Below are 27,510 nucleotides of genomic sequence, written 5' to 3' on the forward strand. Positions count from 1 at the left end.
AAAAACTGCTATTTGTTAGGCAGTGTGCTAAGTTTTGTTTTATCCTCACAATAAGTCCGAGAGGTGAGTGTTATTATTATCCCTTTTTATAATTGAGAAATTGAGGCAAAGAGAGGCTGTGACTTACCCAGGGTCTCCAAGCTATTAAGCTAGTAAGGTCAGATTTGAGCTCAGGTCTTTCTGATTCCAGGTCCAGCACTATTGTAAGACTTTGTCAAAATCAAAGTCTGTTTGAATAAAGCTTTGTCTTGATCCAAAGTCATTAAAAATATCTTTCCCATTTTTTCTTTTAATATTTTTCTCAGAGTTTTCAGTTCTTCCAAATGGTTCTTAGTTTTTGACTCTGCCTTGGCATGTGCTATTTTCAACTGCCTCAGTGGCAATAAAAAGATAATCAATGGTAATCAATATTTCATCAAGTTGGGCTATTTCTACTCCTCAACATTTCTAAAAGTCTCTCCCTTTCTTTTTATAGAATACCATTGTTAACAATGCTACCCTCTTCATTCCCCACCTCTCCAAGAAGCCATTTTTTAATTGTAATGTGAAGGTGGCTTTTTTTTTCTTTGATAGTATTTAATTTTCCAAATATGTTGGATATAGTTTCCAACGTTCATTTTGGTAAGATTTTGTGTTCCAGTTTTTTCTCCCTCCTTCCCTTACCTTCCCTTTAAAGCAATCTGATATAGGTTAAACATTTACAATCCTTTTAAACATATTTCCAGATTTGTCATATCATATTTAAAAAATCAGAGCAAAGGGAGAAAAATGAGAAAAAAGAAGTAAACAAATAAAATGAAAAGGGTATGTTTTGATCCACATTCACTCTTTATAGTTACCTCGGTGGTTGCAGATGACATTTTCTATTCCAAGTCTATTGGGACAGCCTTGAGTCACTGCATTGCTGAGAAGAGTGGCTCTGGATTTTTATATTTATTTATTTATTTGGGGTTTTAATATTTATTTATTTATTTGGGATTTATATATATATTTATTTATTCAATTGGGGTTAAGCGATTTGTCCAGGGTCACACAGCTAGTAAATGTTAAGTGTCTGAGGTCAGACTTTAACTCAGGTTTTCCTGACTTCAGGGCCAGTACTCTTATCTATTGTGCCATCTAGCTGCTCCTGTGGCTCTGGATTTTTAGAGGCTATGCTAGTGGAACAGGAATTCTATATACCTAGGAAGATGTGCTAAAGTACAAAGAAAGAAATGATTGGATCTTCTCTGAGAACCAGCCAGGTAAGTGCCACATTTCATCATCTGAGAACTAACCACTTTGCTTACAGTAATTCCTGAACCCGGTCTATTAAATCAAGGAAGAATTGCAATTTGCTTTTAACTCAATTGAACAAAAATTGATTAAACATCTGCTAGTGCAAAGCAAAAGGCAAGAAAAGATTGTAGATGATGAAAAGGCATAGGAATTAGGAAGAACCTGGGTCCAAATTCTACCTTAGGTCAATACTCTGTAACTATGGGGCATATTTTCTGGAGCTTTCAGTGTCCCAGGCACCTCTCTACTGAATAAGAATAAATAGTAGGGAAATCAGAATTGCTATGTGCTTTTAGTAGTAGGAATTTTCTTACCAGTGGTTCCCCAGATCAGTGCCACTACAGTTCTGAACAAACAGAGCTTGCAAGGCATTGTTCTAGGTATGCAGGGGATTCTAAAACAAAGAAAAGATTTCCTATAAGGGGCTTACATTCTCATAACGATTTTGGGAAGAGGGATGCATTATATGTACAGGAAAGTAAATTCACAGTATATACTTCATTATGCAAGATAATTTCAAGAAGAAGAGAATATAATTGGAGAGGAAACCTCACAGTTAGGAGGCAATATCTGAGCTGGGCTTTGAAGAAAGTTAGGGATTCTAAGAAGTAGAGGTAAGATTGGAGCATAGTCAGTTACAGGGTATGGACCTATGAAAAGATAGGCAGTTTGGAGATGGAATATTGTATACAGGAAATGACCTAGCTGATCAATCTGATTAGAGTGTGTGAAAGAGAATACAAAATGATTGGAAAGGTTGGTAAGTGCCAGATTTGTGATGCACAACACATTTTAAAGTTTAATCTGCATTTAAAAAGCAAAACCATTGTCTCTATCACTTCCTTAAATGTTTAAAAGTCAAGCTGAGTTGCCTTTTATTTTAGAGACAATAGAGAGCCATTGAAAATTTTTTGAGTAGATCAGCTCTGTGTCTTATAAACATCAGTTTGGCAGCTGTGTAAAGGATAGATTAGACCATGGGTATGCTGGTAAATGTTTAACAAACTGGCTATCTGGAAAAAATGCATAACACACTTTTAAATTTAAACTGCATGATTAACATTTTTCCCATCACTTCCTTAAACTAGAACATCAACAAACTAAATCAAATCCTGATTTGTTGCATTACCATTTTCTGAGGTGTAAAAGCTCACACTGAAAACTTAATAATCAGCTCTCTTGAATCTAGGTCTGGCTCAGTATAACCTTGGTCTGGACCCACTAAGGATTTTTGAATAGAGTAATGCCATGGTCAGATATGTGTTCTATAAACATCATTTTGGCAACTATGTGAAGCATCGATTGAAAAAGGGAAAGACTAAAAGCAGTGACAGACCAATAAAGAATTTATTTTTTTAAAAAGCTTGAATTAGGATGATTGCTATGTAAGTGAAGAAGCAGAGTTGAATATAAGAAATATAGAGGTAGATTAATTGGATTGGGACAAGTGATTGAATATGGAGTTTGAGGTGAAGGAATGTATAAAGGATGATTAAGACATGGTGAACCTGATGACTAGAAGGTTAATGGTAGCCTCCCCAGAAATATGGAAGTTTGGAGGAAGGATAGATTTTGGAGAAGAAAGAATTCCATTTTGGACATGCTGCATTTGAGATGCCCATGAAATGTCTGTGTGGAGCTGTCCAACAGTTAGGTAGTAATCAGGCACTAGAATTCAGGAGGAATATTAGGGAAGAACAACTGTGAAGCAACTTTAATGTAGCTCACAGTACCCAAATGTAAATATAGAAACTCCCTCTTTCATTTATGGAGTGCTTTAAATTTAATTCAATGGTTAAAACACTTATTAATATAGTGGTGCTCACCAAGATGAAAGGTAATCTAATCCTTGCCCTTGAGAAGATTAGTTTACTTTGGAGATAGGATGCATGTAGAAATGAGCATGAAATAAGGTTATTTATGTGATGGGATTAGAAGAGAAGTTCAGACTATGCTCAAAGGGCAATAAAACTGTACCTATCTTTTGATCAAGCAGTGTCACTACTGGGTCTATATCCCAAAGAGATCATAAAAGAGGAAAAAAAATCTACATGTACAAAAATGTTTGTAGCAGTCTTTTTTGTAGTGGCAAGGAACTAGAAACTGAGTGGATACCCATCATTTGGAGAATGATTTAATAAGTTATGATTTATGAATTTAATGGAATAGTATTGTTGTATAAGAAATGATGAACAGGCTGATTTCAGAAAAGCCTGGAAAGACTTACATAAACTAGTAGGACTTCTGAATCAGCAGCAGTACTGATGGTCAGAGGCATCAAAAAGGACTGGGAAGGTCAGCAGAAAAAGTCTGTGGCACCAGGGTGGGAGTCCGGTGTGTAGTTCCAGTGAAGGGCACACCAGCACAACAAAATCAGTACTCTGTTGCTTTAGCACTCTAGATCTTATAACTATAGTGGGACAGTGACACTCCTAACAACTCTAGAGCAGAAAAAAGTAGTTGTGGTCAGATCCCTAGAGTAATCTTTGAAAACAGGTGTACAAAACCCCTGAAGCTTGGGATAGGGACAACTCCACTCTGGAGTTAAAAGCTGAGTAATAGGCTGGGCAAATGAGCAGACAACAGAAAATGTTCCTGACCTTTGAAAGTTATTATGGCGATAAGGAAGATCAAAAACATAAACTGAGAAGATGATAACAAAGTCAAAGCTCCTTCAACCAAAGCCTCCAAAAAAAAAATAAGAATTGGACTCAGACCATGGAAGAGCTCAAAAGGAATTTTGAAAATAAATAAAAGAGAAAAAATTAGGAAAAGAATTGAGAGTGGTGCAAAAGGAAATACAAAAAGCCAATGAGGAAAATGACTCAAAAAGCAAAATTGACCAATTGGAAAAGGAGATACAAAAGCTCATGGAGCAAAATAATTTCTTAAAAATTATAATCAAGCAAATGGAAGCTAATGACTTTATGAGAACTTAAGATACAATAAAGCAAAACAAAAAAAATGAAAAAAATAGAAAAAAATTGAAATATCTAATTGAAAAAACAACTGACTTAGAAAATAGATCCAGGAGAAATAACTAAAAATTATTGGTCTACTTGAAAGTCATGATCAAAACAAGAGTCTGGACATTATTTTTCAAGAAATTATCGAGGAAAACTGTCCTGATATTCTAGAACCAGAGAGTAAAATGCAATTACTTCTTGAAAGAAATCCCAAAATGAAAGTTTTCAGGAATATTATAGCCAGATCTCAGAACTCCCACGTTGAGGAGAAAATATTGCAAGCATCCAGAAAGAAACAATTCAAGTATAGTGGAGCCACTGTCAGAATAACACAAGATTTAGCAGCTTCTACATTAAAGAACTATGGGAATATGCTATTCCAGAAAGCAATGGAGCTAGAATTACAACCAAGAATCAACTGCCCAGCAAAACAGAGTATAAATTTTCAGAAAAAAAGGTGGTCATTTAATGAAATAGAGGATTTTCAAGCATTCATGATGAAAAGATCAGAACTTAATAGAAAATATGATTTACAAGTACAGGAGTCTGGAGAAACAAAAGCAGGTAATCAGGAAAGTGATATAAGGGACTTAGTAAGGCTTATCTCTTTACATTCTTATATGGGAGGATGGTACTATAACTCATCAGAACATTTTCATTATTATGGCAATTAGAAGGAATATATATAGACAGAGGCATGGGTATGAATTGAATATGAAAGGATTATATCTTTTTAAAAATGATGAAATTAAAGGGTGAGAGAGAAATATACTGAGAGAAAGGAAAAGAGAGAAATAGAATGGTGCAAATTATGATAAAAAAGAGGCAAGAAAAAAGCTTTTACAGTGGAGGGAAAGGGGGAGAAGGGTGAGTGAGTGAACCTTACTCTTATCAAAATTGGCTCAAAGAGGAAATAATATACATACTCAATATGGATATAGAAATCTATCTTAGCCTGTAGGAAAATATGAGTGTAATGGGATATGGGAAGGGACAAGGGTGATAAAAGAGAAAGCATATTGGAAGAGGGAGGAGGAGGACAGGGTGAAAGGAGAGAAAGAACAAATGAGAGGAGGGAAATACAGTTAGCAGTAATAATTATAAAAAGAATCTCAAAGTAAATTTCTCTGATAGGGTTTTTTTTTTTTTCAAACATAGAAGGAACTGAGCCAAATTTAGAAAAAATAAGAGCCATACTCCAATTGATAAACAATGAAAAAACATGATCTATGCCCAAAGGGCTATAAATTCATGTATATCCTTTGACCTAATAACACCATTACTAGGCTTAAGTACCAAAAAAGAGTTTTTTAAAAAGGGAAGTGAAAAAAATGTGGAAATTGAGGGAATGCCTATGAATTGGGGAATGACTTAATAAACTATGGTATATAGTGGTGATGAAATATTATTATTCTATGGGAAATGATGAGCAGGATGCTCTCAGGGAAAAAATCTAGAAAATCTTTCATGAATTCAAGCAAAGTGAAATGTATTGTAGACAAAGTAATAGTGATATTCTGGGATGACCAGCTGGGATGACCTATTTTCAATGGTACAATCAGCCATGATTACTCTGAAGGCCTAATGATAAAAAATCCTATCCATAACCAGAGAAGAAATTGATTGTGTCTTAATTCAGATTGAAGCATTTTCTCTCCTCTCTCTCTCACTTCCTTTCTCCCCCACCCCTGCCTCTCCCTTTCTCCTCTTAATTTTTCTTGAGAGTTTTTAATTTTAATTAGGGTAGGAGATCTATATTTTCTTTCACAACTTGACTTTGATGGAAATGTTTTACATAACTTAAACTGTGGTTTCTTAATTGTGGGTGGGGATAAGGAAGAGAATCTAAAATGCAAAAATTTTAAAAACAAATATAAATTTGTTTTTGTTTTGAATGTTATTGGGAAAAATATTAAATAAATAAATTAAATACAAACACACACCAACACAAAAGCTTACATGAAATGATGCTGAGTGAAGATAGCAGAACTAAGAAAACATTGTACATAGTAACAATAAAATTATTTGATGATCAACTGTGATGGATTTGGCTTTTTTCAACAATGAGATAGTTCAGGGCAGTCTCAATAAACTTGTGATGGAAAGTGCCATCCACATTCAGAGAGAGGACTAGGGAGACTGAATATGGATTGAAGCATAGTATTTTCATTTTTAGTCTGTTTATTGTTTCTTTCTCGTGTTTTTTCCCCTTTTGGTCTGATTTTTCTTGCAAAATATGACAAATATGATAATGTGTTTAAAAGAATTGCATCTATTTAACCTATATTAGATTATTTGCTATCTTGGATAGGGGGAAGGCAAGGGAGGGAAGGGGAAAAATATGGAACACAAAGTTTTATAAAAATGAATGTAGAAAGGGCAGCTGGTTGGTGCAGTGGATAGAGCACCAGTCCTGAAGTCAGGAGGACCTATGTTACAATCTTTACAAACTGTTAAGTCATTAGAGTTGATAGAGACAATAATTATCTAATTTAGCATGGTTCAGTATGATTGATCTAATCCTATAAGGAGATGTTATGGGCCAGAAGAAACAAGGTACTAAGTAGAACTAATTGATACAATGCTTGTGTTCACACCTTTAGAGAGCTCATATAAGCAAGAAGTATCTAAGTACTCATTGGAATTCACAAGTATGGGAGATTCACAAAGTTAACTGTGTAACTTTGTGACTTCACACCTCCCTTGAAGCTCTTAGGGCCAGAGAGCACTCTGGGAGAAAACCCATCTCTCAGAAGAGTCATATATAAGCCCAGTCAAGAGAATTCAGCTGAATTAGATTGGAGAGGAGCACGCTGGGACAGACACAGAGCACTCTGGGAGATTGAGAGCCAGAAGCCCTCTCTCAGAGGCAAGAGAGATTCAACTTGGTGCTGGCTCTGGAGGCTGGAGAAAGCAGAGGCAGAAGCAAAGGACAAAGTTGCAAGAGCTCTTAGAACCAAGGCAAGAGAGAGGCCTCTAAGAAAAACTAACCGAGCTATATTGAAATACACAATAAAAGATTTGAACTTTCAGCACCTGGCTGCATTTGGGTGATTATTACTTTCAACTGCAACTAAGGCTGCCTCCAGAAAACCTCCCCGAGAAACCTGCTTTCTCACCCAGAGAGAACTATTATTTTAAAAGAAGAACACCACAGACCTGAGTTTAAATCTGGTCTCAAACACTTAACACTTGTGTGACTCTGGGCAAGTCACTTAACCTCAATTGCCTCAACAAAAAAAAAAAAAAAAGAAAAGAAAAGAAAAGAAAAGAAAAAAAGAAGAAGAAGAATGTTGAAAACTAACTTTACATGTATTTGAAAAAATAATAAAACTTGAAAATTAAAAAAAAAAAAGAAGTCCAGGAAAACTGCACTAGAAGAATGATGTCAAACTCATATAAAAACAGGCATAGTAACAAATTCATACATAAAGATCTTTGTGGGCAGCATATTGATAGTTTTAAAATATGATATTATTCATATTTTATTATATGTTATACTTTGTTAAATATTTCTCAATTACATTTAATTTAGTTCTGCATCATTTGGAAGAGTTTTGGGCCACATATATTTGATACCTATTCTCTAGGAAATTTTAAGAAAAGAATGCTTCCAGTTGCAGAATTAATGAAGCCTTTACAAAGGATCTGACTTGAGTACCTTGCTCTACTTAAGTCATGACTCACAGGTGACTCATTGTGGTATAGAAAGAACCCTGTGTTCTCAAAGTTTGTGCCTGCAGAGAACAAACCCTTGCCAGTCCTACCAAGATGGAAAATATTGTATATTTGCCCCATGAGCTTTGTCATTCAATTATGAAAAGTTCATTGCCAAACAGTGGGTTAATAGGTGATCATAATGATTATTTTTTTTTCTTTTTTAGTTAGAGCAATTCAGGAGTACCAACTATCAAGGAAAGAAAGAGTTATTATTGATGTTAAGAGGGAGGGATGGAGAGAGCATTCACACTCATATCATCTTGTATTTTTGAAGTACTGGAGAAACCACAATTTACATTTGTAGACACTCTCCTCCGGCCAACTTTTAATTTGAAGCCACATCATGATAAGGAATTTCTCTACAATTCTCTGTGTTTCTCTAAGGCTATGTTGGAAGAGCACAAGTGTTAGAGGATCTTATAGATCAGGAAAAGCTTTGATATGGTTCCAGTGATGGACTACATATCTTCTGAGAATCAGAGTGTCAAGGCAGTACGTGAGCAGAAAGGTGACCACAAGGTCATTGATATTTTGAGCCTAGAATGTCATGAAAAACTTGTTTTATACATTATAGAACGTTTTTAATTTCATCAACTAGTTTTACTGGATTGCTTTCAAAGAGTAGCTTGAGACTCAGAAGGATTAAATAGCTTACATAGGGTAACACAAGTAGGTTTCAGAGAGGATTTGAACCCAGGACTTTTTGGCTCCAAGATCACTCTGTGTCATCTTTCATTTCTTCCAAAAACCATTGGAAACAGCAGTTCATGGTTGATTGGGTCCATTTTTGACTGTTTTGTACCTTGTAGGAGTGAAGCACTCTGAACAGTTATTACTTCCTCTTTCACAACTATAGCTGGAATGGTATTTGCCTAAGCGGGACAGAAGCTGGCATCCATCTTTACCCTTGACATTCTCTCTTCCGTCATGCAGAGTATTCATGCAGTTTCTCTTTCAACATCATTTTAATTTGACATCACTTTTCTAAGCATAGTATGAATGAAGCTTTGGAAAGAGGCTCATGATATTTTGATTTGAGAATTGACTTCCCTATTAACGTACTCCATGATCTTGGGAAAGTCTAACTTTCAATACCCACATATGTAAAATGAAATTAATAATATATACACTATATGATTGTGATGGAATACTAATGTGCTATATAAAAAATGATGAGCAGAATGCTTTCAGAAAAACTTGAAAAGACTTGCATGAACTGATGGAAAGTGAAGTGAACAGAATCAGGAGAACATTGTATACAGTAACAACAAGGAGTTGGTCCCAAATGTTATTCCTTTAGTTTTTCTTATGTTCAATTTCCATTAGAATGACTTCCTTATCGATGTATATCTAGAAATATATTCAAATTTCCCCTAGCTTCTAAATATCTTCACTTGACTCTGTCATGCCCTCAAGCTATAGCCATGTATCTGTACTTTTCTTTCCTGGAAAAAGTTGCCAGTTGCTTTTACTTTTTCACCACTCATTCACTGTTAGCCACTTATAATCTGACTTTTGGCTTTATGAAGCTACTGAAACTGCACTTCCAAAAGTTGTCAATGATCTCTTAAGAGTTAAATCCAATGGGTTTCTAAATTTTCCTTTTCCTTGATTTTGCTGCATTTCAACTCTAACCATCCCTTCTTCCTATTGTATTCTCTGCTCCTTTGGTTTCTTTCCATGCCTGATCACTCATTTCTTCTTAGTCTTCTTTATTGGATCCGCATTTATCTATTATTTCCTAAGCATTGTTATCCCCAAGGATGACATGATCTCTATACTTGGTCATCTTCCATTACCTTTTGCAGGTGACTATCTGTGTGTACTCTCTATGTATGTGTATGTACTTTGTTTCATGTACACCAGTCTTACATTTCCAAATGCCTAGAAAACATTCCTATTTGGATGTCCCACTGGTACATCAAATTGAATATTTACCAAACTGAATTCATCATTCCCCCCCATACCTGCTCCTCGTCCAGATTTCCCTATTTTTATTGAGAGAAGAACCATTTTTCTAGTGCCCAGATTTGCAACTTTAGTGTCATCTTTGATTCTTCCCTCTGATCCTCACTCCATATCCAAGATATCTTGGAAGGTCTCAGCAATCAAAAAATCTTTACAATCTTTTGGGCAGAACATCCACACATAAGGGGATGACAGCCTATGAAAAAAGAAAGAAAAGAAAAAGAAGGAGGGAAGAAAAGGGAGAGAGGGAGGAAGGGAGGAAGAAAGAAAAGAAAGCTATGTTGTCCATCTGACTAGTTGAGTTGGGATTCCTGTAGGGGAGTTCAAACACAAAGATTGTTGTTTGTACTTCATTTTTTAAGAGGATCATGACATCAAGGAGGTGATGGAATGACATCCACATGATTTGGATTTAAGTGAGAATGAGATGTGCAAAGTCACCAACTTACTTTCTCCTCCAGAGCAAAATGGATTTACCATCTAGATTTCTTTTTTAAATATAGTACCCTAAGCCCTAAACTCTAGCTTCTATTGATTATGCCAACAATAGTCCCAGGCCAAGCCAAGTGTTTCTATTTTGGCCCGAACACTAAGGGTCTTTCCCTCCCCCCGCCCAATTGTGTTTTTTTTTGACCAGGTGAAAGAGGCCATTCTTTGCTTCAAATACTTACTTTAATGTCCATTAAAGTCCACCGAATGGACACTGCATCAGATAAAACTGAGACCTTGTAAAGACCTAAGCTTATAAAGGCTGCATCCTGGTGGCCATCTTCAGTCTTCCTGATTTACATCATGCCATTGGACCCAGATGGCTCCAGAAGAGAAAGTGAAGCTTTTGACTCTGCACACCTTCTCTCACTTAAATCCAACTCAATTGCATGTTATATAGCATCACTTCCCTGATATCATAGTCCTGTTAGAGAACAAAGGACAAAAAACAACAACAACAACAACAACAACAACAACTCCATATCCAATCAATTGTCAAATCTCATCAATTCCTATTTCTATAACATTTCTTTCATATTTCTTCTTCTCTCTCCTTACTTAGTCACCAATCAATTCCCCACCAGTTAGGGCCTTTTTATTTGCACTTTTACAATAACCGCTTAGTCAGCTTTCTTTCTCAACCAGTATTTTTTCAATAACATTGTTAGAAAAGAAACCTAGTCTAGTGCAAAGGTTCTTAACCTGAGGTCTATGAACTAATTTTCTCTTTAAACTAAACATTTTGGTACTTTTATTCAATATAATGGGCTTCCTTTGTAAGCAAATGGATTTCATCTTATGCAATAAAAAAAAAGATACTCTAAGAAGTGGTCCAAAAATTTCAATGAACTATCAAAGGAAGTCCATGACACAAAAAGATTAAAAACTCCTGGTCTAGTGTGAAAAGCTTGGCAGCTCATGGCTCAGTAGATAGAGGGCTGGCCTTGAAGTCAGAAGACCTGTATTCAAATATAATCCCAAACACTTATTAGCTGGGTGACCTTGGGCAAATAATTTAACCTCTTTGTCTCAGTTTCCTCATCTATAAAAAAAAGTACCTACTTTGAAGAGTTGTTATAAGAATCAAATGATGATATTAATAAAAAGCACTTAGCACATGGTCCATAATACGCACTTTATTTTTCCTTATTCCCTTACTGTTCCTTATCCCCCCCCCCTTTTTTTTTTTTAATGAGAATACTTGTGTTTAAGTTCTGAGTTTGTTTTAGGGTCTATTGCTGAGATTAATGAATGCCCTTCTTCTAGCTCCTCATCAAGACTTGTGATGAGAACTGTAGCAGACTGCTATAACTGTATGGTGCCTCTTTCCACAGACAACATTATGATAACCATTATTATTTACCCTTCTATTCCCTGAACTACTAATGAGGGCACTGGAAAATTAGATGCATACAGTCAATGCTGAGAGCAATGGGAGTTTTTATTTGGCACATTTAAGGAATAACCTACAAGTAGATTAATTGGAGAAATACTTGGAGAAAAATGTGCTCTTACTGCCACCCACATGAAAACTGGTTCAGTAAACACCACCTCCAAAGTGGGCTAGAGAATGTATATAACAATAATGTCCTTAGGGAGACTTGGGAACCATGGTGACTGAATGTCGTCATCATCATCATCATCATCATCATCATCATCATCATCATTCAATAGCTGGTATTTACACAGTACCTACTATGTGCTTGGCACTATGCTAAATGCTTTACACATATTATCTCATTTCATTTTTATAACAGCTTTGGAAATCAGATATTATTATTACTATTTTACAGTTGATGAAACTGAGGTAAACCGAGGTTAAGAGGGACTCTATTATGTTGGCTGGGCAGGCTGTAGACCTGACTAACAAAAGAGTTCAAACAATTTCTAAGAATATTCAGTCTCACAAAAGAATCACAATATTCACTTTGACAAGGAATAAGCCCAGGCATCTCTAGCAAGCCAAGGATATCTCTAGTAACTGATAATAGCCACATTCTGTGGAGATATAATAAGTACCAGCTCTGGCAGTGGAGTAAAGCAATATTGAGGAACATGGGTTGCTGGGAGACTGAGAAAAACAGTTATGAGAAGTGTGCCAGCTGGGACACAACTCTAGGTTTGTGAATTGTCTAGGGAGAGTTCACTCTTCCATTGGAATCATGGGAAATTGTGGAAGATTGTGTTTCTTTTTGTAAGGAGGATTTATCTTTATTTTTACTTTCCTATTCCATTTAATTATTTGTACTAATTAAATGTGAGGAGCAAAAGAGATATTCAAAACGCTCTAGAAAAATTCAAGAAGGAAGAGGACTTATTTAGTGAGAAGTCAGGGAAGACTTCCTGACCCATAAATTAGATAGGTTTTGAAGGAAGGAAAGGACTTCAAAAGTTAAAGAAGGATGAATTCCAAAAATTGAGGACTGCCTACTAAGTCAATAAATCAATATAAAACATTAAACAAAACTTTTAAGAAGTGATTTATATGTGCCAGACACTATGCTAAACTAGGAAATATAGAAACAAAAATAAAATAATCCCTGCCCTCAAGGAGCTTATGTAATGAAAGTCTTATTGAAGCTTTAATCTTATAAAATTTATAATGTTGATGCTGTCATCTTTTTAGTCATGTCCAATTCTTGGTTATTCCATTTAAGTTTTTCTTGGTAAAGATACTGAAGTAGTCTACTATTTCCTTCTCCAGACCATTTTACAGATAAGGAAACTGAGGCAGACAGGACCATACAGCTAGGAAGTGTCTGAGGCTGGATTTGAATTTATAAAGATTAGTCTTCTTGATTTCAGACCTGGTACTCTATCCACTCATGAAAAGAAGTTTTCCTCTATCCATTGTGCCACCTAGCTGCTCTTAATAACACATATAGTGTAAATAATATAAATTTTCAAAAGAAAAACAAAAAACAAAACTCTCTGACATTTGAAAGACTGTTTAAAAATTTTAAATGTTGATTGATATGTTTCTAATTAAAATCAGATACCACTGTGTTCTATATATCTTTGTCAAAGTTTTTATCAGTTGTTGTCCAGTGACTAAAAAGTGTGACACTTGTCAAACTAGCTTTAAGATCACATAGAGATCAAGGTTTTGATTTTGAAAAAGTCTCATGTAGATAAAATAGGAGAGATCCAGAAATCAGAGAAAGTATCATCCAGAATCTTAAAACACATAATGACAGAATGCCCTGTTTTATTAAAGTTAAAATTTAAAATTTATTATTAAAAATTCACAAAACTAAACATTTAAGCAATCTTGCAAATTATGGGTTTTTTTTTTTTTGTTGTTTAAGTAGCACCTATACTTCTGAAGTTATTAAAACTTTAAAATGCACTAACATTTTTGTGAAACTCTATAAATGAGTGAGGAAATAGCCTTGTACTATGCTTTTTCTCTATACATGATGGGGTAATTTACAAATTTTGATGAATTCAATAACTGGGTTGTGGTTTGGACTATATTTGAAGAATACCAAACCTAGAATAGCGGTGTGGGACAGGAAGGAAACAACCACTTGCCCCTAGTCTTCCCACCCTCCAGTTCTCAGTTTGGGAGAAAATTCATCTATTTTCAAGTATGTAAAGAGCTGTCTTGAGAAAGACTAATCCTGTTTTGTTTGATTCCAGAGAGTTTTATTAGAAGTTGTAAAAAATCTTCAAAGTCAGAAAAAACAACAACGACAACAACACAAAAACCTTCCTAATAATTTGAATTGTCCAAAAGTGAAATGGGTATATTGAGAGATGATGGTTTCTTCCTCCAAAGTCTTTAAGCAGGAGCTGGATGACTGCTTTTCTAGTATCTTAAAGGGGGAATATCCTTTTGGGTATGGGTTGAAGTAGCTGTCCACTGGAGAATCTTCTAACTCTTGAAAATTTCTATGATTCTGTATATCTTTTCATTCACACTTCAACAACAATCAATACATCAAATACAGCATTCAGTATATCTCATTTCTCTATCAGGAAAAGTCTTCTTTTAGTTTGACTGGGCTAAGGTATCAAGGAAAGGAGACAGGACCATGTGGTACAAGTGTTGGTAGATAGAAGGCCATATAAATTTTGTTTCCTCTTCTAGAGCCAGGCCTTACAAGGAGCTTTCATTGGAATTGTAATCTCACCAATGCAAAGGATTACTATTCTTTAGGTCTACTCTTTGCCCTTACAGTTACAAGCTGTGTGACATTTCCTTATTTAGCATTTAGTCTTCTTATCTAATAGAATAGTGTTGGAATCTTTACAAACTGCTAACTCATTAGAGTTGATTTGATCTTACAAGAAGATGTTTTGGGCCAGAACCTGAAACAAGGTACTAAGTAGAACTATGCCAAATTCACAAAGTAAACTTTGTAACTTTGTGGATTCACACCTCCCTTAAAGCCCTTAGGGCCAGAGAGCACTATGGGAGAAAACCCATAATCCGCTTCTCTCGTATCCCACAATTCCTCCCTCTTGTATAAAAGAAACAGACAGAGGCTTTCGGGGAGATTTCAGCGGAATTACGCCAGAAGCCCTCTCTCCGAGGCAAGGCAAGAAAGAATATATTCCATTTGGCTGGCTGGTGGCAGAAGAGAGTTCAGCTGGATTGGAGAGGAGCACTCTGGTGCAGACACAGAGCACTTTGGGAGATTTCAGCAGAATTACGCCAGAAGCCCTCTCTCCAAGGCAAGAGTGATTCAAGAGAATATTCCCACTTGGCTGGCTGGTGGCGGAAGAAAGAGTTTTCAGAGGAAGAAACTACGAGTCGAGAGTTCAGCGGACAACCAGATTCATCTTCATCTCACACCACTGTGGTTGGTGACTGGGCTCCTGCACTCCCCCCACTGAGACCAAGCTGGTCTGAAAGACTCGCCAGAAAGCTAGCTGAGCCCCAAGTGAAGGAGACGAGATTCATTCCATCTCTGTGCCGGCTGGAGGCTGAAGAAAGCAGAGGCAGAGGCTGAAGGACCAGACCTTTGGATTTGGAGACATTCGGAGGGCTCTAAGCTAACCGGGCTATATTAGAGACAATAAAAAATCTGAACTTTTATCACCTGGCTGCATGTGGGAAGAAGATCACCACAGAATAGGAATAAGAAGTTTGCATGGTTCTACCTCTTCATTAGTACTGGGAAACTCCATGGTTGGGTCTGATGTGGCTTTGAAAAATTAAAATCAACAAACAAGATATGGACATTTCCTATGCTATTTTTTTGTGGTGGCAAAGAATTGGAAATCGAAGGGATGTGCATCAAATGGAGAATGGCTGAAGAAAAAGTGGTATATGAAAGTAATTTAATACTATTGTGTTATACGAAATGACAAGCAGGTGTATTTCAGAAAAACCTGGAAAGACCTACATGAACTTATGCAAAAAGAAGTGAGTGTAACCAGAACACTGTACACAGTAACAGTAACATTATATTATGATGAACTATGAATGACTTATTCTCAGCAATGTAATGATCTAAAATAATTCCAAAAGACTCATAAGAAAAAAATGCTATTCACATCCAGAGAAAGAACTATGAAGTGTGACTGCAAATAGAAGCATATTATTTTCATTTTCTTTGTTTTTGTGTGATTTTTTTCTTTTGTCTGTTTCTTCTTTAGCAACATGATTAATATGGAAATATGTTTTGCATGTTGCACATATATAACCTATAGGAAATTTCTTAACATCTTAGGGAGGGAAGGAGAAAATTTGGAACTCAAAATTTAAAAAAATGTTAAAATTTGTCTTTACATGTTGGAAAAAATTAGAAACTCTTTAAAAGAAAAGGAAAAAAAAGATATGGACATTCCCCACTGAAGAATTACCAAGGATGAACCTCTTCTTAACCTTGGACAAAATAAGAAGGGGGAAAGTTAACACTGCTGGTACAGCGTGGCTTGTCTGGGGAAGAACAGAATTGCAGGAGGCAAAGGTTAGTCATACTCAGACCATACAGAAGGAGATAAAGGAGGTAAACAATGAGAACCTCGATTAGCAGTTACAGCCTAGTTACAATCTGATTCTGGGATTCATGCAGGGTTGTTTGGTAATGTTGGTGAGTTCCTCAAATATCAGCAGAGTAAAAAACCCCAACTTTTGGGAGACAATTTTTAAAGCCTTGTTCATCTGCTCCCCATTTAGAATTTCAATCCAGCTTGAGAAGGCAGACCAGGAATGTTACTCCTCATTTGAGAGAAATGAAGGAATTATACAAGATCACACAACTAGGATATGACAAGAGCAGAGGAGAAGGAAGGATACATTGGGGAATATAAGTGATATAAGAACAAAAGAGAGCGACAATTGTTTCAAAAGCTATGGCCAATTGGGATGGGACACTGAGCTTTCCTTCCAAGATCAGTATTGTGAGTTTTTTATTTGTTGCTGAGTTTGGAATATGAGTAGAAGTTAAAGGGATCTTTGCCCAAGTATTTTAGGTTCCTTGGGCTTACTATCTAGAGAAAGAAATAGAAGAATGACTTGTACAAGATCACATAGTAAGTCCATGAGGAAGAAATAGAAGAATGACTTGTACAAGATCACATAGTAAGTCCATGACAGAGCAAGGGCTGGATCCGAGTTTCTTGACTCACTTCCTAATTTCTGCTATCATTATTATCTCCAGTTCCAATAGCCATCTTTCCCTTTTTATGCATCTTTAGCTTTTCTCTCTCCATGAAATTTTGCTTTCTAAGAAATGTGAAGCAAATTCAGTTGGGGGTAGTATTGAATAGTTTGCCCTAGAAGGTGCAGACATTCCATGAGCAGAAATAGTATATTCCTTATAAAGTGCCGCCCCAAGTCCCTTGTGGTATAGTCCATACCTTCAACATCAAATTCTGTAACTCCCAACCCCTGCCTCAACATCCACTTCCTGAAAAGAGGGACAGGAGAAGAGAGGTGACACATCAGATTGATGATGCCAGGAAAGATAGAATATTCAAAGGTACAAGTTTATAGTAGAGTTTGATCTAGTGCATCCATTTAGACATGAACCTGTTGCTTATAAACATGCTAAAAGCCAATTAAAACAGAGCTGCTTATTAAATTTTTAATGTGAACATTTAGATTTTGGAAACAGGCAAATGTACAAATCAAGGCTTAATTTATTATTTTATTGAGAAGGGATTGTTAAATATTTACCAGCACACCTCTGAACCAATCCTAAAAGAATTTTCCCTTTATATTTTACTTAATTCAAATAATATCCATTTTTTTCTATATTTTTGTCATCAAAATATCTGGGAAAATTAGTTTCTTTGTAATTCTTCAATTTCCCCACCCTCTACTTTTTTCATAACCTTTTGCAATTTATTTCTGCTTCCACCATTCTATTGAAATTGTACAGTAAAATAGAATCATCCATCTTTTGCTAATAATCTACTGTGGTCTTTTTTTGGAGATCTCATCTTTGCTTTCTCTATTTTTTCACATAGGACACACTTCTTCCTGGATACTTGCTTTTCTTATAAATTTGGAAACTTTTAGCGCTATAACTGAAATGGGGTGTCCAGGCTTTGCCCCAGGGCAACAACCTGGAGAGGATGGCTTGATTATTGTTCTATTGTCTCTCAGTTTTTAGTTCATACTTCACAGATTCAGAGCTAGGGGACTTTAGAGATTTTTTTTTTAGGCAGCCTCTTCTGCTAAGTGGCTCTTTGTTTACACAATCGTAAATTAAATGCTGAGGGAATATATCCTTTTTTTATTATAGTTTTTTATTTACAAGATATATGCATGGGTAATTTTTCAGCAGTGACAACTGCAAAACATTTTGCTCCAATTTTTCCCCTCCTTCCCCCCATCCCCTCCCCCAGATGGCAGGTAGACCAATACATGTTAAATATGTTAAAGTATATGTTAAATCCAATATATGTATACATATCCATACAGTTATTTTGGACTTTGAAATAATGTACAATTAACCTGGGAAAGAAATCAAAAATGCAGGCAGACAAAAGCAGAAGGATTAGAAATGCTATGTAATGGTTCACATTCATGAGAATGTAGCCTTTAAAAGAGAAGAACCCTTTTCATTTTTTCCAGCACAGCCTAGAGCAGTACTATAGAGAATGACTCTTAAACAAAATTTGGGAATGAGTCATATTTAGAATCTCCCTCAGTTCCTTCTATGACAAGACTCAGTATCCAATGAGAATCAGGCATGACAGAATTTCCTTCTACCTCAAAGAAATGCTTAAAAGTGCAAGATCCATAAATAGGCATTAACAAGAATTTAAAACATGATTCAGTAAGTCATCATTTCTATTATATTTTCCCTGGAGGCTGATACTTGAAGTGTTCAAACATGAATCCTTTAGTGGGACTAATGAAGTAATATTTCTCTGTCACCTCTAACCTATGTTGCAACTCACAAGTTGGAGGATCTCTAGACTTGGACTTTGTCTGTCCCATCCTTCTGGCAATGATCATCCTTTTCTCTGGGAAGTTATAGAGATCATTTCTTGTTGAGTAACCAGGAAATGAATCCAGAACTTCTGACCTCTGGAACTCACGAGGTTGTTGTCAAAGCTTGGTATATAAATATCTATCTGGATGCTGTTTGTTCACTTGTGGTCTGGGAAGGAAGTATGAAGCAGAAAAGATAGTTGTCCCCCTTGAAATTCAGTCTCAAGCTCACCTTAGACAAACTTTTGTCCTTGCTACCAAGTACAAGGCAAGCCAAGGGGTGGAGGGGAAGCATATCTTTTCTTTTCTTCCCCAACCTTAATCAATAGGGGTGGAAGCAGGATCTTTCCTTTTTAAGTTGACTTAAAAGTTTCACCTGGCTTGAGGACCAATCCTTTTCTTCTAATACTTCTGTTTTATCCCCCTTGCCTCCCATCATGGAGCTCAGGAGGCCAGCCAGGAGCTTCTGGTTACATTTGACCTTCAGTAAAAGAACACATATAAGCACAAGTTGCCAGGGAAGGGAGTGTGCCATGGCTAGAACTTATGTCCCTAGTCAAGGGGTAAGCTGAACTCTATAAGGCTCCATGGAATGGTCTTTGCAGACTATGCTCCATGAATGGGCTCTGTTCCAAGCCTCTACTAAACATATATGAGGAAAGTGAGGGCCAGAGAAGCTATGTGACTTTTTTCAAAGTCATGGGCAGTAAGTGGCAATACCTGCTGACTCCAGATCTAGCATCCTTTTCATTGCACCAGGCCCTTTCAACCGTACAGCATCCCATTATTGCATTGTCATCATCTTCTTCCTTGGGAGTTTTCCATACACTGTAGACATCCTTTGCCTCTTTCCTGGGCTGGTCCTCTCTCAGGAATTTAACCATTTACCAAGAAGACACAGACCTGCCACTGGCTTCCTCTTAGTGGTTTTTCAGTGAGATTGCCTTTCTTCTCCCTTTCATTTGTCCTGAGAGACAGCTACTTGCCCAGTTTGACTTCTTCAGGTCCACTCCCCATCAAAGTTGGCAGCACATTCTCCCCTGCCAAGTCTTCTCTGCCTCTTTTTGGGTTTGCCTGGCACAAATGAGACTTGATGGTTCCCCCTTCCCCTCCATTCTTCTGCCTTATACTATGTCTGTCCCCTTATCACCTAATTGATTCATAAGGGACAGCTAGATGATACAGTGGATAAAGTGCTATCAGAAGACCTAAATTCTAATCCAGCCTCAGACACTTATTAGCTGGGTGACTCACAACCTCCATTTGCCTCAGTGTCTTCATCTGTGAAATGGGGATAATAACAGCACCTACCTCCCAGGTTTGTTATAAAGATAAAATGAAATAATAATAATTATGACACCTTTAGCACAATGCCTAACACATAGTAAATGTTATATAAATGTTAGTTCTAAAATAATAATTAGTTATTAATATGATAGTAACCACAATTTTTTTATTATAGCTTTTTACTGACCAAACATATGCATGGGTAATTTTTATTGTCCCTTGCAATCACTTCTGTTCCATCTTTTCCCTTCCTTCCCTCCATCCCCTCCCCTGGATGGTAGGCAGTCTCACACATGTTAAACATGTTAAAGTATATCTTAAATACAATATATGTGTATATATTTATACAGTTGCACAAGAAGAATTGGATTCAGAAGGTAAAAATATTCTTGGGAAGAAAAATAAAAAAGCAAGCAGTCCACATTCATTTCCCAGTGTTCTTTCTCTGGGTGTAGCTGGCTCTGTTCATCATTGATCAGTTGGAACTGAATTGGATCTTCTCATTGCCAAAGATATCCACTTCCATCAGAATGGATCCTCATATGGTATTGTTGTTGAAGTGTATAATAATCTCCTGATCCTGCTCATTTCACTCAGCATCAGTTCATGTAAGTCTCTCCAGACCTCTCTGAAATCATCCTGTTGATCCTTTCTTACAGAAAAATAATATTCCATAACATTTATATACCACAATTTACCCAACCATTCTCCAACTGATGGGCATCCATTCAGTTTCCAGCTTCTAGCCACTACAAACAGGGCTGCCACAAACATTTTGGCACATACAGGTTCCTTTTTCTTCTTTAAGATCTCTTTGGGATATAAACCCAGCAGTAATACTTCTGAATCAAAGGGTATTCAGTGTTTGATAACTTTTTGAGCATAGTTCCAAATTGCTCTCCAGAATAGTTGGATCCATTCACAATTCTAGCAACAATGCATCAGTGCCCCAGTTTTCCCACATCCCCTCCAACATTTGTCATTATCTTTTCCTGTCATCTTAGTCAATCTGACATATGTGTAGTGGTAAGTCAGAGTTGTCTTAATTTGCATTTCTCTGATCAATAGTGATTTGGAACACTCTTTCATATGAGTGGTAATAGTTTCAATTTCATCATCTGAAAATTGTCTGTTCCTGTCCTTTAACTATTTATCAATTAGAGAATGGCTTGATTTCTTACACATTAGAGTCAATTCTCTATATATTTTGGAAGTGAGGCCTTTATCAGAACCTTTAATTGTAAATATGTTTTCCCAGTTTATTGCTTCCCTTCTAATCTTGTTTGCATTAGTTTTGAGTAACTATTATTATTATTCAAGATTGCCCAATAGGATAGCAGTTTGGGGAGGATTTTCCTAGTTGTCCTATCTTTTTTTTTTTTCCCTATTCATCTTCTCTTGTGTGTTGCCTGGCAGCAAGATTCTATACAGTCTTTTCCAATTTCCCTAGGCACCTAGATTTGACTCTGGAACCAACACATTCTCCTGTTTTTTTCTCCTGTTTTAAAAACTTGACTCTTTCTGGTTCTTTTATTGACTTTTCCTCCTATTTTTATTGCTTCAAGGTAGATGTTTCTGAATATTTTTCTTTGGTCTTCTCTCTTTATACATCCTTTCCTTATCATCACTTTCAATTGTCATATTTAACATAAAGTATTCCCCAAAATATTGTTTCCACCTCTCAGCTCTTAGACCCAAACTGCAACTGTTTATAGACCATCTCTACCAAAACGTCCATCCTCCCCAATCTCTCAAATAAGTCCAACACAACTTTAATGCAAAAGAACCACAGAATCTGAGAGCTTCAGGGGATAGCTAATCTAATTTGTAACTGAACAGGGATCCTTTTTGCAACATTTCTAGAAAGTAATCATTTAGTCTTTTAGAAACATCTATTTCCCAAATGGTCATATGGACTCTTTGTGCCCAACCTGTAGTAGAACCTTCTGAGCTCATATCAGTCTAATTGGTCATAGTCGTACACACTGTATATTGACCTCATCACAATATCATTCTGATCCTCTTCAAGCAAGGACCAGTTGCTGCTGCTGCTACCACCACCACTGCAATAACAATTTTTTTCTTTAATAGTCTTTTATTTTTCCAAATACATTCAAAGATAGTTTTCAACATTCACCTTTGCAAAATCTTGTGTTCCAAAATTTTCTCCTTTACTTCACCCTTCCTCCTCCTCTCCTAGACAGGAAGCAATCTGATGTAGACTAAAGATGTGTAATTCTTCTAAACATATTCCCATATTCATCATGCTGCACAAGAAAAATCAGATCAAAAGGGGGGAACAACCATAAGAAAGAAAAGAAATCAAGCAACAAACAAATAACAATAGCAACAAAAATAACATGGTGAAAATACCATGCACACTTCTCTCTGGATATGGATAGCTCTTTCCATCACAAGTCTATTGGAATTGCCTTGAAATATCTCATTGTACAACAATTTGAAAACTTCCAATCACAGGGAATTCATTACCTATTAAGGCTGCCCATCCCAATTATGGACAGACTTAATTCTTGGGAAGTTTTTCTTCCATCCAGTTAAAATTTATTCTTTTATAATCCATAGGCTCATAGATGAATATCTAAGGCCATCTAGTCCAATTGTTTCATTTTACAGATGAGAAAACTAACGCCCAGTATGATTAAGTGGTGCTTAAGAGCTACTATTTTCTAGGCATTTTGCAAAGATCTTTAAAAATATTTCCTCAACTGAGCCTCACAACAACTCTGGGTTGTAGATGTTATTTTTATTCCATTTCACAGTTGAGGAATCCAAAGATAAACAGGTGAAATCATTTGTCTGGGATCATACAACTAGTAAGAATCTGATAGATTTGAATTCAGGTTTTCCTGACTAGATCCAATGCTCCATCCATTGAGACAGTGAACTGCCTTAGCTAGGGAACATTCTGACCATCTTCAAATTTATTTTATTTTATTTATGCAGTCTAAAATTCTTTAGGTTTTTTGGGACACCTTGGTAACACTGTCAACTCATTTTGAGCTTTCTGTCCTCTAAAATCCTCAGATCTTTTCCCACATGAACTGTTGCCTATTCTAATACAATTCCCTCCCCGCCCCCAACTAAAGCATCAGACTTTATATTTGCTTCTATTAAATTTTCATCATATTAGGGATGAATATGGATCATATTATGGATCCATAATAGGGATGATCCATATTTTAACCTATAATTGTTTTAAAAATCCCGATGCTGATTCAACATTGTAGTTATTACTGTCATTTGCAAATATGATAACTAGGCCATCTTTGCATTTATTGCAGTCATTGATGAAAATGTGAAATAGAGAAGAACTAAAGTTAGATCCCTGGGCACTCATTTAGAGACAGCTTTGCTTAACAATTTGTTTACACTTCTCATGCATTTATCATGTATTATATTGTAAATTTCCCTGTTGGGCTATGAGTTCCTTTTGGACAAGGCCAGTATCTTAATTTCAGGAGGTCATCCAGCACAGATTTCTGCATAGAGTTAATAAATGTTCATTGAATTGAAAACTCCTCTTGTTAAAATTTTGTCTTTATATTGAGAGTCCATATTCATATTTGTAGTTGTTCGGTTTTGTTTAACTCTTAGTGACCCCATTTTGCTTTTTCTTTGCAAGGTTGAAATGGTTTTTGCCATTTCCTCTTCAGCTCATTTTTCCAGATGAGGAAATGGAGGTAAATAGGGCTAAGTGACTTGACCTGGGTCAGACAACTAGTAGGTGTCTAAGAGAGGATTTGAACTCAGGGCCAAAATTCTATCCACTTCACCACCTAGTTGCCCTCAAAAGACTAAGGCAAATAGGGTTAAGTGATTTGCCCACTGTCACATAAATAATAAGCTTCTGAAGCCAAATTTAAATTCAAGAAGATGAGTTTTCCTTACTTTGTATCTGGTGCTTTATCGATTGCGCCATCTAGCTGCCCAAATATGACTAAAATTTTATAATTTGATCTCACACAGAATAAATTGGTGTGTGCCCCTTTCCTCATTATCTGTATTTGAAGACAGCTATTAAGTTCCTCTTTTTTCTTTTCCAGACTAAATATTCCTAATCCCTTCAAATGATCCTTCTATGTAGCATAGGAACCTATGTCTCCCTGATGCATTGCCTAAGGTAAAGTGGATGTAGGATTTGAGTTGGAACAGGAATATATCATAGAACCTTGTAAAATAGGAGTATAGTGGATCTCTTGCCATCCAGGTTAAACTTCTTGAGACATGTTCTAGTTTGTCAATGTTCTACCTAGTCACTATACTCGAGAGGTGGTCTGATAGGGCAAAGGACAATGGGAATAAGAACTTCTTGTATCCGGATTCTAGAATATTGCAGATGTCATCTGTTTGCACTAAACTTCTTGGTCTTCAGGATTACCTGGTTGAAAGAAGATTCTAGTGGAGGGGAGGCCCTCAAAGTTCGTTTTAATCAGAGTGGTATTGGAGAGATGGAAATTGATGAGAGAAGCTAAAAACCTATGGGGACTTAATCATTGGGATTCAGTAGAGGTGAGAACTGAGTTTAGCCTTATAAGTTGGAAATGAGGCAGCATGTTGCATTGGAAAGAACACTGAATTTGGAGTGAACAGAACTGAGTGTGAATCCTAACTCTGGTACTATCAGTATAGACTTGGATAGGTCACTCATTCCAGGACCTATGTAAAATGAGGAAGTTGGATTAGAATCTCTAAAGTTCTCTCCAATTCTAAAACTCTCCAATTCTTTGGATAGGGGGAAAGGTTAAATGTACTTTTGACTAATGGGGAAACAATCAGAACTTAAAATTTATGTAGTTGAATAGAAGAATGTTATTTACAAATCATGTCTCCTATACTCATGCCCATCTCATTCCTCCTCTTCTTATGCTACCAGAATCTTGGACTCTACCCATAAAAGTATCCTTGGCTCTGATAAGTGAACTTTTGAATCAGATGCCCTTTCTACACATTGCTGTTCCACTCTCCCTTTCCAACTTCCCTTTGTATATGGCTTTCTTCCATTAGAACGTAAGCTATTTGAGGGCAAGGATGGATAACTTTGCTTTCTGGCGTTTGTATCCCTAGAACTTTGCACAGAGCCTGGCACATAGTAAGTACTTTTCATTCATTTCCTCGTTCATTCATTTATGGGGCTCCCATGGTCATAGATCTCGTGGATAATCAATAATATCTCTTTTCCATAAAAATTATCTCTTTTTACATGATGCAAGCATGGATTGTTGTAGTCTAAACATGAACATCAATAATAATAACACTATATACATGTAAACTTATATATATTCATATATATGTACACATATATGTGTTTTAAATGAGATTTTGTTTTTCACTGTATTTTATTTAATAAAAATTGAAAATCAGAGTTCAAGTAATGCTTCTGACACCAGCCAGATGATCATCTTTAATCCTCAGTTTCCTCATCTGTAAAATACTAATAACAATACTTTGTATAACTCTTCCTCAGGGTTATGATGAGGCTGAAATGAAAGAATAAATGAAAAATACTTTGCAAACTTTAAAATGTTTTATAAATACCAGTTATTATTATTCCTAAAAGGAGACTCCTTGGAAAGGGGAAAAATGCATCCACTGTATATTAGAACATAAGTATACAAAATTACCTTATTTAAGTGTATAAGTATTTTTAGTGAAAAGTTTTTATTTTTTTATATTTATTGCTATGAAAAATAAACTTTAAAATAACTTATTTTTTCATCATCTTCATTAAGTTATCATTTCTTCCTCTGTCACTAGTGCTCTTGTTCTCTTAACTGTATCATTTATTTCTTAATTGTATCTCCTTCTCTGTACTTCAGTTTTCCTAGTAAAATGAACACTGATGATCTTAAAGATTCCTTCAAGTTAAAAAAAGAATCTTTCTATGAATCTTTGAAACTAAAAGATGTGCTCTTTTAGGCTCCTGGGAAGGCTAGAGCTGCTGTGGGAACAAGATCCTCTTGTAATGAAGAACATATCTTCTGGGGACCAGCGCTCAACTTTGGCTTTCCTCATTCTGTTCTTCAATTACAGCTGATAAATTGCATGTTATTTATTCTCTTCAAAATTGAAGACTGCCCTTTGGGAAGTTTGACCTTGCTCCTTTGAAGAGCCAGTTCCAGGTTGGAGTTGAGAAGTAGGCATTTGATGATCTCATCTGCTCCCATCGGTTCAATTACCATCTCTTTGCATATGATTCCCAAATCTCTCTGTATAGTCTTAGTCTCTCTACCAAGTTTTTCTCCCACATCTCCATCTATTACTGGATTTCTCCACTTGGATATCCCCTTGGCACCATCATGTTGAAAACTGAAATCATCTTTCCCCACAACCACTTCTCCAAACTTCCCTTAAAAAGATTTATTATATTAAATAAAAAGATATATTATATTAAAATCAGTCAACACAATTGAATAGACTTCTTGACAACTGTTTACATATAAAAATGAATTTTAATACTTAATATATCATCACTTTTTTAATCAATAAGGATTTTGCTCAGGTTTCTTTGTTTATTCATCTTCATTTATTTGAAAAAAGTTATAATTAATATGTACTCTATCCTTATGATTCTGACAGTCTCTCCTTTTGTATTACATCATAAATGTCCTTTCAAAGTTCTTTGCATTCCTTATATTTCTTGGTCTTAATTAAATCATAGTGTTCTATTACATTCATGTATCACAATCTATTTAGCCCTTTATTATTGGGCATTTAGATTGCTTTTAGATTTCTGCAATTACAAATAATGATGCTGCAAAAATATTGAAAAATATAGCTTTTGCTCTCACTCTCTTCTTTATGCTAACAATCTCAGGGTTTATTTCCTATAATTACATCAAAGAGTTAAAAGATATAACTATTTTTGTAATTTTTGTTTCCTCCTTCCAAATGACTTTCTGAAAAGATCTAGCTTGTAATTTCATCACAAGTATATCTTAGCAACTGATTTTCTGTAATTCTGCCAACTTTGAGTTTTTTGTTAATAATAATAGTTAGCATTTATATACTGCTTTAAAGTTTGCAGAGCACTATGCATGGTACTTCATTTGATCCTTATAACAACTGTTAGGTAAATTGTTATTATTCCCATTTTACAGATGTGGAAACCAAGACTGAGAGATGTTGTGATTTGCCCAAGGTCACACAGTTAGTTACGACTCAGGTCTTCCTGAGTCCAGACCCAATACTCTAACTATTTGCTGCCTTTGTCAATAACAATTAGCAATTTCTTTCTTCTTTTGTAAATTGTCTCTTCAATTTTCTTTCCTTTTTTGGGAGTGGGGAGGAGGTCATTATCATACTCTCAGTCACCCATGATGGAGATCTCAGAGTTGTTCAAAACTCTTCCCCCTCCCTTACCTTCAATATTTAATTAGTTTGCTC

At 35.9% G+C, this 27,510-nt stretch overlaps 1 long non-coding RNA gene across 1 annotated transcript in view; it reads right to left on the reverse strand.

Moving 5' to 3' along the window:
* Nucleotides 1-22,254: 22,254 nt before the first annotated feature.
* LOC127549902 (uncharacterized) overlaps nt 22,255-27,510 on the reverse strand; it is a 224,553-nt gene continuing 219,297 nt past the window's right edge. Inside the window, exon 4 of the long non-coding RNA XR_007950745.1 lies at nt 22,255-22,373. This is a non-coding gene — a long non-coding RNA (uncharacterized LOC127549902). The remainder of the gene's footprint in view (nt 22,374-27,510) is intronic.

The sequence above is a fragment of the Antechinus flavipes genome, chromosome 2, assembly GCF_016432865.1.
Source record: "Antechinus flavipes isolate AdamAnt ecotype Samford, QLD, Australia chromosome 2, AdamAnt_v2, whole genome shotgun sequence".
In the NCBI taxonomy this organism is placed as follows: domain Eukaryota; kingdom Metazoa; phylum Chordata; class Mammalia; order Dasyuromorphia; family Dasyuridae; genus Antechinus; species Antechinus flavipes.